Raw genomic sequence first — 13,516 nt, forward strand, 5'->3', positions numbered from 1 at the left:
GTCAACAAAAAAAAAACATTATTTTATTATTTCGGTTAAAAAGATATTAATTGTTCGTTGTAACGATTTAATCCAATAAATGTAATGAATGAAAGAAAAAAATAATTTAATTTTTCTTAGAGCTATTTGATAATAATTTAATAAAAGTGTTTGGCTTAAATTTCATAGTGTCAATTCTCTCAATGCTTAATCAACACCTTTAAAAAAATTAATGAAAGATTATGGTGGTTTGGTCCGGTAACGACGCTTTCGCGAATTATTAATTTATTTAAATTAATTACTCGTGTGTTTTAGTGTAAATTGAAGTCTGTGTTAATAAATCGTGTTACGGATTGATTGTTCAGTGTAACGGTGAGTAATAATATTGTTATTACTTTGAAATGTAGCGTAGTTTGTCGCGCCATAACGCCGCCCGCCATTCTATCGGTTTATTTTTTCGTATTATCTTTTTATTTGTATGTTTTGGTCATTCTGCACGTTATTTAGTACTGTTTTTAGTGGGTATGCTATTTAATCTCCTGTTACATGAATTACGAGTTTAAGTTCGTAGGTTATAAACAAAGCACGCTTAATTGATTGTAATGTAATGTACTTTAGAATTTGTAATTCAATACCCATTTGCTTCGACGTTTTGCTCCGTAGATCGCGTGGTACGCTATTTTTCTTCATGGTTTCCTCCCAGGACGCTCAAAAGTACAGGATTTTATGTCCATGGTTCAGTCTCTACCAGGAAGTGGCCTCATTATGCCGATTTTTTGCGTCTTCTCAAAGTTAGGTTAACGTTCTTAACTCGTTCGCCTTATTTTTTCTATTAGCATTTTTGTTCTGAAGGCCCCATAACCTTGGGCGACAATTTGCCCATTAAATGATGCCAATAAGTATCCCACATAATTTTAATAATGTAACTTCTTGTATCTTACTTAACCATTATGTCACAAGTCCTAAAACTGGATTTACTGAACTTGTAAGCTAAATTAATTAATTTAACCCTCCGTGTANATTACATAATGTTATAGTGACCATTGTTTACTGATTAAACAATAATATCACTTCTTAAGTTTAACCACTTTCCTTGTTTACACAATGAAAAGGTTTTCACCACATATTTCCTTGTTTACACAATATAAATAAATGTTCTATCTTGTGTACTAGTTCAATTGATTGTTGGTTCTAGTCGTATATTTATTTTGAAATCTAAGTAGAAATGAGAATTGAATTACCTACATATACACAAAGAAAAAATATCTGGACATTTCCTTTGAAAAACATAGGTAGGTTAATTAGTACTGGTCAACAGCACTGGACTAGGGGTGATTCGTACGTATCTAGTTAGTAGGTACTAGGTATACCTACTTTGAATTTTATTCTATTAATGACGTAGACACAAAAATTTTAAATAATGAAATGACAAATATTAGAAAGTTAAAGCGCACTAACCTGCTAGTAAAGTTTAATTAACCCAGTTTACGGCACCTGCTATCGCGGGTCAGGCCAAATGTGTTATCAGTCATGTTTGTTTACGTTTGATAGTGATTTGTCTCTGTGGACGTAGCATACATTGTTGAGATTAAAATTGCATTTGTAAGTCATTTCTTAAATAAATTTTGTTAAAATTGCTTTTTTTTGTGAAAGACACAACTGTATGTTTTTGTGTCCTTGTGCAACTAAAGAACTCGAAACCAAGCAAGTTATGGCTAAAAATTGCTAATAACTTGGCCTTTATGTTTGTTATGTTTGCACTCACAAACCATTATAGCTATGTTTTATGAAATGCATATTTTAGCATTGGAAAGGATCGCTACATTTTTTTCATTAAGAAAAACTTGAAAGGTGAAGTAAGATAATTAAAGCCATCATTACGCAACTAACAATATGAAAATACATAGGTATTCAATTCAAGGTACTAAGATGTACCTTAATATGTAAACTTAAGAATAGTCCTCATTTTATGATCGTCTTTTTAGCCGCGTCGTGTTACACGTGAGTACTTTCGTTAGCAGACCAAAATTCACGTTTACTACGATTTTTTAATAAAATCCCTGTATCCTTTATGAACTTATAGGTAGGTTATTCTCGGGAGCGTAACGTGTGTCCCTTCGTATCAAACCGCTGATGCGTGCGAATCACTCATCCGACACCAAGGACACAACCGGTATAGAACAGCTAGCTTGTCTTACAATCATTCATCGTATCGTCGTTTTACAACTTTGATTAGTTGTGGTTCCAGCAGACTGGAATAGGACCAACTCCTCATAGTACTTATCGTCGTCGTCTTAGATTAAAAGGTCGTCGTATAATGATTGCTCAGCTGTGGTTACAGCACTTCCAGCAGACTGAAGGAGGAACAACTCCACTCTTCCCGTGGATGTCATAAAAAGCGACAAAGAGACAATAATGCGAAGATCAGTACAATTCGAGACAATTTATCGGTTTAGCGCGATAAGCCCATACATTTGTCGTCTAAAATCGTCGATGAGATTTTATCATGGCGCGCTACTATTCCGGCAGGCCTCCTCACCAATCCGCCTGGTTAGCGTGGCAGGTAGTTCGTCTAAACCCTCATGTGTCATTCGTGTTCCTTCTTTGTGTAAAAAAGTCTATTGTCAAGTCGTCAAATTACGAATATCCCATACGCGCCGATATACTAAGAACCACTAAATAAATCAGGTGTCTTCTGCTTGCATGCCTTATCTCAGTTTTAATTTTAATAAATGCTTGTAAAAAGGTTTTGGTCACGACTCGAAGATAAATCTGACCTGGCTGTCATATACGGCATGTGACTCAGTTATGGTGTAATTTATAGCAGGAGGAAGGTTGATGGGTCCAATAATAACATAATTTTATTTAACCCGTTTATATCCACCCTGTATTTTATCGAATTATAAATATCGCTGCTTGCCATATAAAGTATTGAAATTATACCAAATGATTTTAAAAGATGAGGTTAAGTGCTGGTCCGCGTCGCTTTGATACGAAAATGACTTAACTATTCAGTGTAATATTTCTCTTGCAAGATTAGTTCATTCAATACTTAGTTGTAATTTTATTCACTATTTTTGTTTAATCTTATTATGGTCATAATAAAGCTTTCCTCTCCCACTCGCATTGCGAATGGTTTGCTTGTATAGCCTCAGCAGCCTAATGTCGTAGATATTCGTGATATTAAGAAAATTATGTGGATAGAGACTTGACTCTCACATTACGCAAATACGTATTAGACTCTACACAAAGCCACCGACACATGGCGAGGCGTCTAGGTGTCGCCGGTAATATTATAAATGTCGCACATTATCTGCCCGAATTAGGTGGGAATATCAATCAACATCATCAATCTCCGTCTTTGAGTATGTTTTCAATATACGGACAATAGAAGTAGGTACGACCTTGCTTGCTATTATGTGATGTGATATCGTTCAGTTATTCCGAAATTAGGGAGAGAAAACACACTTTAACTGTGTTTAGTTCAATTGTAAGCAGATTTTAACATTTATAAGGTATTTATGAGGCCATAGAAAGAAAGTACATAGAAAAATCCTATTATTCTGTGTCTTTCTATTTATGGGTAACCGAAAACGAAAAAGCTATTTTCAGATTCAGACCAAGAGAAAATCCTACCTTCATCTGCCATTCCAAATCATGAGTATTGCAGAAACACGGAGGCTCAGAATTAACATATTCAAATACATTTGCAAAGATTTACGTGCGTTTCAAAGGTCAGGAAAGATTTCCATTTTACATGTCCCAATGGATACTTGAGTTGAACGTCTGGACTGAATAGCACTTGCCATTATTTGCTTGGTGCAGTGATACATCTAGCATTGTGCCCTAATAGGGAGCTGTAGGGCTGACAATGATTTATTTATGTGTACAAGGAACATACTAAATTATACGAAACTATAATATTTTTAACCGACTTAGTTCGACAAAAAGGGGAGGTTCTCAAGGTGAAGATCAAATGACGAGAACACTTCTCCAACGTATTTCTTCCGGTATTTCTAGGTTTTCGATATTTTATGTCTACTATCGGCTACAGTTCCTCCAGCACGTTAATACTATCATAGTATTAACGTGGTTCCAGCTACCCATTTCCGGTCATGTCGTCTCGTTCTATCGTAAAGAATCACCATTTAATGGGAGGGAGAGAAAACACGTTGAAACGCTAGCTGGAAGTGAGGCCGATAGTACGTGTGAATTTACGTAGTATTGTAATTACCATAAAGTGGGATTTAAGCCAAACAATGACAAGATGTATTAAACATTTTGCAAATCAGGTAAAATAGCCATGGGCTGGGTAAGTAATTACCTATTTATGTGTACGGTTCTCCAGTAAATATCGTACCTTTGATTTTATGATGACCTGTTGCTCTGTCCTTACTTAAACTTTACATAAAAGGATGATAATGTAAATTATTACCATGATTACCTTCCACAAATGTATTCAGAAGGATGAAAAATCTTTTTTCGACGATATTCTTGAAATCATTGAATACCCCACTCCTCAGTAGATAACATTATCTTTATCTTTATGAACAAAACTCGGTTTTAACATTGTCAATGTATCGATGCTTATCTTAGACAAGACTTTTCATGCACGGACAGCATCCAGGTCAAGTTTTTATCGAAAGTATTTATTATTTTCAAGAGCACATCTACCTTGACTAGAATATAACGTGCGTTTTGACTCGCATTTAAAGTTCGTAAATCAGTCAAGCATTTATTATTATTTTAGACCTCTGCATAAACATGTCAAAATCTTTTGACAGTGCCCAGATGTTAACATTGACAAAGAGAACCAATGTTTTTGCTGATCCCTTGCCCACTTGCCCTTGACTATGGTTTGGCAATATTCCATCACCATCAGCTAACTTTTTCTACTATAATAAACGAGTCTTTGAACGATCCGTCTTCATTCTTGAATTTCGTTTTAATCCATGGAATTACTAACTAATCCATTCGCCTCTTGGATACGACTGTTTGTTTTAGGTAAAAGCTATAGCATAAATTCTTGGAATTAATGCTAGCGTAAGAGGCTGGTTTTGCAAGATTCTTAAGTGGTTTTCATGTGGTAGGAGTACGAAAGTTTTACAGAATACTTCAGAAACTATAACTCTTCTTTTTAGGTTGCATCTCTACTTTTTACAGTGAACATCCATGTACAGTTATAATTAGGAAAGATGAAGAAATACTACAAAAATCATGGAACCTTGTTTCATCATCATCATCATCATTTCAGCCACTGGACGTCCACCACTCCTGAGGTAGAATTGTGTAAAGCAATCGATTTCATTTGACGGTTCATAACGTACGATTATTCTGTCAAACGCTTTGTTTAACTGACTTTATCGTACGTTATGAACTGTCAAATAATTATTACTTTACACAATTACACCTCAGACCCTGCTGCCCCATCGGCCGTCTGTTCTGTCTTCATCTTGTTATCATTGGAATCTTATTTATTCAAAGTTAGTTATTCAACATGTCTGTAAATATTTTGACAACTTAAGTCACAATATTTACAAAGGTCTTTGCCGTCCCTAAAGTATTCATCAGTCTTGCAAGCCAAGCGTGGAACACGCGTCTGCATCATACAACCACACAATGAACTTCAGAATTGTTATGCAAGGCTCGTCCCTTAGCCCATTACTACATTTGGTTGCATTTTGAACTCAATCGCAGGGTCCTTGAAGCGAATTGCTAAGGAGCTTAATAAGTTGAGAATGCTTTCAATGAGCACATATCCTGTGTTTTAGTTTTGTTGATGCCGTGTTTGTACCTCTTTTGGGATTCGCTGGACTGTTTATGAATAATATGATGCGTGTCCTGAAGCTATTTGATGTATTCGATGTAATAATCGATTAAATTGCATTGTTTATAGAGTCAGTATTATGACCTAGTTTGTGTTACCATAGTCACCTTCGTATGAATGAGGCAGTGAAAATGTTTTTCGAAACAGCGTCGTTTGCGACTACATCATTCGAGTCCATAAACTTTCAAATCTATGAGGCAGTGGAACAAAAATTCGCAATAGCGCTATTCGAAACTAGGTACGTAAGAGACTTATCAAAGCACTGAATTATGTCAATACAACGCTTAGCTTTGTAATAATTATAATTATTTATTTATTTATTTATTTATTTATTTATTTATTTATTATTCATTATTGAGCAATTACATATTTGATCCAAATAGCGTCCTAAATCCTTTTTAGATTAATTTTAAATTAATTAATTAAATTAAACCAATCCGTCACCGCCTTAATGACACAGACAATATGGCGTCTCTATTTATTTATCTTGACGACTTAATTCCGAATCAGCGTCATCAACAATGACAGTGCTACGCGATCGGGGGCATCGACCCGCAACATTTGGGCCCTGCCCAAAATACAATGGCTCTTTGGTAATTATTTAACTATGGTATCCGATGTTTATGGTAGCGGTTGGTAGATCAAACAGGAATAGATAACTTGAGTTATTACCACGCATTCCCGTTCATTAAAGTTTTTTGAGGCAATTATTTATCCAAGTAACATCTTTTGAAATATTTTTTTAACGACAACGAGGAAGCTCTTGGCCTGTGTATCTCACCTGATGATAATTATCTGCCTACCTAGTTTTCATCCGACTCACGAGAAATCGTAGCAAAGAATATAGGTTAAAGTTAAAGACTTCAGGCTTATTCCAGGACCAAAGTTTACTCAGTCGAAAATCAAAAAAAAGTATTTTTCCTTCATCATAATCTTTTTGTATTAGCAATTTAAAGCCGCATATTGAATGACATCACAAATCATGACCCGACTGAAATAATCAGTCCAAAAGATGAACTTTGAGTTCCTCTATCTATGCCTGCATTTTAATCAACACCAATGCGCCGCATACTTATCGCCCTATTGTTTCGAGCAGTCGCGTGCTCCTTGTCTTAGTTTATAGTTATGCATGAGGGGCAATAGTTTTTATGGCCCTTCCATGAACCCGTGATAAATTGAACGTGTGGTATGCGTGAAGCAACCAGACCGTGGTCATTAAGCGGGTTTTAGAGTTTTTGTAGATTTAAGGGCGGAGTTTTACTTGGCAGTGAGAGAGGAGCAATTCGAAGGAAATTGATATTGCAATCGTTGGAATGTCTTAACTTAAGTCGATAAGAATATTATGAATTCATGATACATCTTTCCGTAATACGCATTAGCCAGGTTGGCATGTATTATCTTGCCACTCAGAGAGTTGTCAGTTATTTTGGTGATGAACCAAGATTCATTAACTGCTTTAGATTCTAAGATTGAAGCGATAATATTTCTAAGATTGATGAGTACGTTTTCAATAGAAATGGAATCGTAAAATAAACAGTATTTTTATTTTTGTCTCGTCTGGCAGTGAAATCTTTCTACGCCATTGTTTTCAGTACATTAACAAACAAAACATCCTCATTTCAATATGTCGGAAGTGGCGACTTGGAGTCTTTGGAGAGTTGTTTGTACGAGATATTTGTGGAACCCGGCTCCATAAAACTATTAGCTATTAGCTGGAGAGGTGGAGAGCCCTTGGCGTTAACGCGACCTTTCATGCGCCCGCGCTTGTCTGCTAACATGTGGTGCAATTTCCAACCTCAGAGCGATTAGCGAAAGAAAGAATACATTTATCTGGCACATTAAAAACTTTACAGTTTAGACTACTAGCTTTCCACCCGCGGCTTCGCCCGCGTAGAATTTTGTCTGTCACAGAAAAACCTTATCGCGCGCGTCCCTGTTTCAACAACCGGGATAAAAACTATCCTATGTCCTTTCCCGGGACTCAAACTATCTCTATGCCAAATTTCATCAAAATCGCTTCAGTGGTTTAGGCGTCAAAGCGTGACAGACAGACAAACAGACATACAGTCTCTTCTGCACTGCATCCGAATCCCATTTCGAAGAAGCAGTTTGAAAAGTATGTGTTGTAATAACGCCACTCTTATCATCATTGAATTTAGCTAGTCACCTAACGTTCATTGATGCTTCCCTGTAGGGGGGTGATCCGTGTATTGGGATCAATTCATCCATCTCGCTCAAAGATCCCGGCAGATATTCCGTTCAAAGAGAGATGCTGGCAAAATGGTTATTAGCCTCGCTGGTCGTTAGTTCAAACCATATTGTTCTTACTATCAATTACCCAGCACAAAGAAATTATTTTTTCTTCAATTTTATTATACTAATCGTCTGGTAATCTAACTCAGTAACTCTCTACGGAGTTCTCTAATATTTTTCACATTCAAATAAGTCAAAAATATAATTTTAGCTCTATCATCAGCAGTGGTCTCACGAGTTACGACACACCCTGTATTATCAACACATTCATTAATAGTTGAGTTTGGACCACACCCCAGATACTACAAGTATCACACAAGCGCGAAGTTCGTTCACCCCGCGTCTATTAACGTTCTGCGAGTACCTTATAGTTATACACCAAATTACATAGCCACTTTTCTCTCAAGATATCCACTTATTTTTTTGTTTTGATGGCCACTTCCTTTTATCTGGTATGTAGTTTTTATAGCAGGTCAAATTATACACCGGCTTAGATAGCCACCGATTTCTTTCTATAGATATCTACGTGATTTCAAGATAGGTAGCCACCTGCATCTTAACTCAAGATTCTACTCAGTTTTTAGTTGGTTAAATTGTACACGGATTTGACAGCCACAGCTACTTATTTATCATGAGACTGGCTGTGCCCGCGGCATCGTGCACATGAAAATAGTTTGATTGCAACATTTTTCTTTACTGCTCCGCCCCTATTGGCTGTCATCATCATCATCAACAGCCCTTTACAGTCCACTGCTGGACTATGAGCCTCCTCCACTATAGCGGAGGGTTTTGCCATAATCCCCACGCTTTGCAGGCGGGTTGGAGATCGTAGTTTAAAAGATTGATGTTTTTCAGAGAGCGCTGCTGCCCGTTCTCTGTTTGATGTGTAGTCCCTAAGTCGCCTCTTACGACACCCGCGGGAAGAGTAGGGGTTGGTGACAAATGTATTCTACTCTGCCGTCACCACATGGCTATTGGCTGTAAAACCTTCCTCGATAAATGGGCTATCCAACACAAAAATATTATTTCAAATCGGACCAGTAGTTCTTGAGATAACCGCGATCAAGTACAAACAATCTCTTCAGATTTATAATATTAGTAAGATATCCAGTCGACTTGTAAAATGGTTTGATTATACATTAGTTAGAGAGCCACTTCCCCGAAGATATCCGTTCATTTCTAAACCTGTTTGATGACCCACTTGGGTTGAGAAGACATGCAGGTGCATGCATTCTATGTGTTGACGTTGATCTCGTATGGTTGTTGTTGTGTGAACTGAATGTTTGTGTCAACAAAAGCAAAGTGATCACATTTGTGATACTTTAATTGAGGTACATAGTTAGGAAGTAGCAATGTGAGAAATTGCTATTCAATCAAATCAAATATAATTATTTGCATAAAACAGGGTTACAATATAGGTCATTTACATTTAGTTAGGTTAAACACCAAATGAAAAATGTAGACAAATTAGGCAGATGAACATTGACTGACTCCATCTTTTATTTCTCTAGAGATATTGATATCACTGAGAAGTGAGACAGTTGAATCTCTGTTTGATTTATGTTGTCTTAACGAAAAAGCCCGCCAAATTATATTGGCGTTTGGCGCTAAATAGCAACTCAGTGACTGCGCTAGCTAGAGAATGGGCCGTGAACCTGAATGATTTGGGTCAAATCAATCTTAGCTGAGCTAAATATAAATATATAAATGAAGACGCGGGTCTTATACAGGGTGTTAGGTAAATGGGTATATGAGCCGACACTAGCCCATGTTAACATAGGCATATAAATGGTATGGTGAAGTCAGAAATTTGATATCATGATTTTAATTTTTTAAATTTTCATACAAAATAAATTTTACAAAATCCGATTTGTATGAAAATTAAAATAGTTAAAATGAAGATATCAATTTTCTGACTTCACCATACCATTTATATGACCATGTTAACATGGGCTAGTGTCGGCTCATATACCCATTTACCTAACACCCTGTATAATTATACCATTAACATGCCTCTAGGGTGGCCTATAGAGGAATGTTAATGGTATAATTTAGACACTATAACTATGACAAATTCTTAAAATCTATCAAATTATCCCTCCCCTAGAGATACGTGACCTCACTCAATTTTCGAGTCACTCCAATCGTTGCAATTGAAATAAGATTAAACACAGCAGCCCACTTACAACCTCCCACCTCAGTAAGGTCCTTCGAAACTGGTTCTAACAAAACAGGTGGTCAGTGATCGTATTTGTTTTGTTACGCCAAAAAAATGTAAAAGCCGATGAAATAAAAGCTTACGTGACTATTCCCACCTCCCTATCGCTGCAACCCCTGTGTAGCCAGGATCTACAGCTTGACCGCCAATAAAAACCCAACCAGTGAAGTTCAAGTTTGTCCCGGAGGATTGCGAGTCCACCGCAACGAAATTTATTAGCAGAACGTAGGTTCGAAGTTAAAGTTTGACTTCCCTCCAGCCAGAGTGAGTTCCATAACCTTGTCAAATCGAACCTTAACTTCGAACTCCTCCTATGTTCTTCTGATTAATTTCGTTGCTGGTCCAATGACAGTTTAAATTTCCCCCGGGACAAACTTGACCTTCATTGGTTGTGTTTTTACGGCTTTCAAGCTGTAGCTCCTGGCTACACAGGAGTTGCAGTGGTGGTAACGAGAGGTGGGAATAGTCCCATTAACCTTGTCAAATGTCGCTGCGAATGACATAATGAAACGCGGTCCTCGACAGCCTTACATCATCCTACCTCGGCAAGGTCCTTGGGAACCGGTCTAACAGGTGGCCAGTGGATAGCGGTCATATCTCTTTCTATTGTTACCCCGACCGGAATTCCGCCTCGCGCAGTTTGGTTGATCCCAGTTTTGTTTGGGTCAAATTCTTTTAGGGATTCTTTACCTTTGGTAGAAATGAAATAGTACTTACTAGTACCCAGTACTACTACCCAGTTAAAAATTACTTATTAAACTGATATGTCATCATATCATTTTATGCTATACTAGCTTTCCGTCCGCGGCTTCGCCTGTGTGGATTTTTTTCTGTCACAGAAAATCTTTATCCCTGTTTCAAAAACCGGGATAAAAACTATCTTAAGTCCTTTCCCGGGACTCAAATTATCTCTATGCCAAATTTCATCAAAATCGGTTCAGTGGTTTAGGCGTGAAAGCAAGACAGACAGACAGAGTTTCTTTCGCATTTATAATATTAGTATAGATCTAGGAGGGATCAGGCAACTGAAATATTTCTATAAAATAAATTAATGAATAGGTAGATATCTACATAGTTCCTATTTGTAGTAATCGCCTAGACGTAGGCAATGCGATGTAGGCTAACAAGTTAGACCGCTGGAACTGGGTACCTTTCTCTAAACGTGAGAAAGAAATACAGAAGTTTCTACAGGAAATAATCCTACAGCTTCAAAGAAAGTTACTCTGTTAATTTGTTTGTTGTCATTATTTGGACGCTTAAACTATGAGATGAGATGAATTAATTACCTAGGAAAAGGACAAAGGTTTTACCTTTTATAGCAAAGTCTGGAAATGAAAGTATGTGTAGTAGCTTGCTATATAGACCTGTAACAAACCGGAATCAACACAGGCAATGGCACGGACTTTGAGCTTGATAAATTTAGTTTTTATAATATTTTTTTTACATATGAATGAGAAATTTAAATTGAAAATGTCTATGCCCTAGATTCTAGATAGTTATTTAGATTAGAAAGTTGCAAAACCTAGACGAGCTGATTGACATCGCTTTTTGTAAAAGTATTGTCTGACAGTCTAACCGTAGAACCACGGGTAGAACGTTAGTATTTTACTTGCAAGTTTATTTTTATTTACTTTCATCTTTCCACAGAAGAGTCACCATCTTTTCTGCTTTGAGCTCAAATTAATATTCCCAACTGATTTAAGATAGAGAACAAACTACGTATAATGGAGACTTCAATGAGGTCTGTAACCTATTAGGTAGTCAATTTTCTGTCATTTCGGTTATAATGACTGAAATACTGAAGTCACTACAACCGTGGTACAAAAAAATGCGTCAGTCTTCACAAGCCGTCATAGGCGTCTATTTTTTTTATGCATAACAAGGCGGGATTGCAATCGCACCCTTCTAAGCATACATATTTTCCTGCCTAATTAAGGCCCAGAACAGACGGTGAAACGCAACTGCAACGAAACTGCAACTGCTAGTTACTTTTGAGTTGCATCTAAGTTTCTGCCATAGCGTTCGTTGAGAGACCACACATGACGAGACCAGTTTGAAACTTTCAGTTTCAGTTTCATTCATAAGAATCATCAGAAAGTTGCAGTTTCGTTGCAGTTGCGTTTCACCGTCTGGTCTGGGCCTAAGCACCTAAGTTCCCAACTCGGAACAAATACCCCTTAGGAATCGAACTCACGACAACCGTGAGAATCCCAATTGACGTTGGCTAATGTAATCACTTCTTGCTCAATAGTCGACTGTCAACATTTTTTTACTCCGACCACCGTTAGCGCCAGACAGTGTCATTATCAAACTGATTCACGAACGCAACGAGTCATCGATATAGAATTCATATTATGTCGATATCCAAAGACCCAAACCTATCCTGTATGCACTAATCGCTTTGGAACTGGTCTATGTTATCTTTTGAGTATCAGTTTTTGTATTTCTTTATGATTGTGATTTTTAGTTATTGTTTAGTAAACCTTACTTGAAATAAATGCAAGTACTGTAATGCAGTATTCTGTGTGTTGTTGCAAAGGTAGCACGGACGTTATTCTAGTCAAAGATATAGCCAAAAGATTTTTTCTAGCAATTTTTTTCTGTATTGAATTCATATGAGTGAAGGACGTCTCCAATAGTTTGTGTTGCAATATTGAAACATTATTAAACGGTGATTTTAAAGTTAATTCTGTTTCGACCTTAGGATAGAGTTCTTGTAGTTATCATTTAAATATTTTTCTTTCCAGGTGTGAAAGATGAGTCAAAAGGCGAGTCGGAAGAGTGCGGTCAATGAAGAAAAAGAAAAGGTTGGTACTGAATTAAATCGTTTTTAGGGTTCCGTACCTCAAAAGGAAAAAACGGAACCCTTATAGGATCACTTTGTTGTCCGTCTGTCCGTCCGTCCGTCNTTACATAATGTTATAGTGACCATTGTTAATGTTTACCGATTGAACAATAATATCACTTCTTAAGTTTAACCACTTTCCTTGTTTACATTATGAAAAGGTTTTCACCACATATTTCCTTGTTTACACAATATAAATAAATGTTCTATCTTGTGTCCTAGTTCAATTGATTGTTGGTTCTAGTCGTATATTTACCTACATATACACAAAGAAAAAATATCTGGACATTTCCTTTGAAAAACATAGGTAGGTTAATTAATACGTCAAAATTTTACTAAGAAAGTATCTTGAGTGACCCTGGCTAAAAAATTAAAAACTTACTAGATTTAAAAA

The 13,516-nt window shown here is 36.7% G+C and overlaps 1 long non-coding RNA gene across 1 annotated transcript; it reads left to right on the forward strand.

The window, feature by feature from the left end:
- Window positions 1–196: 196 nt before the first annotated feature.
- On the forward strand, window positions 197–13,084 carry LOC114366332 (uncharacterized). The gene is made up of 2 exons (XR_003657018.1): window positions 197–351; window positions 13,025–13,084. It is a non-coding gene; the product is annotated as an uncharacterized LOC114366332 (long non-coding RNA).
- Window positions 13,085–13,516: the final 432 nt, after the last annotated feature.

This window comes from Ostrinia furnacalis, unplaced genomic scaffold, assembly GCF_004193835.3.
Source record: "Ostrinia furnacalis isolate ACB-3 unplaced genomic scaffold, ASM419383v2 OfSCF0620, whole genome shotgun sequence".
In the NCBI taxonomy this organism is placed as follows: Eukaryota; Metazoa; Arthropoda; class Insecta; order Lepidoptera; family Crambidae; genus Ostrinia; species Ostrinia furnacalis.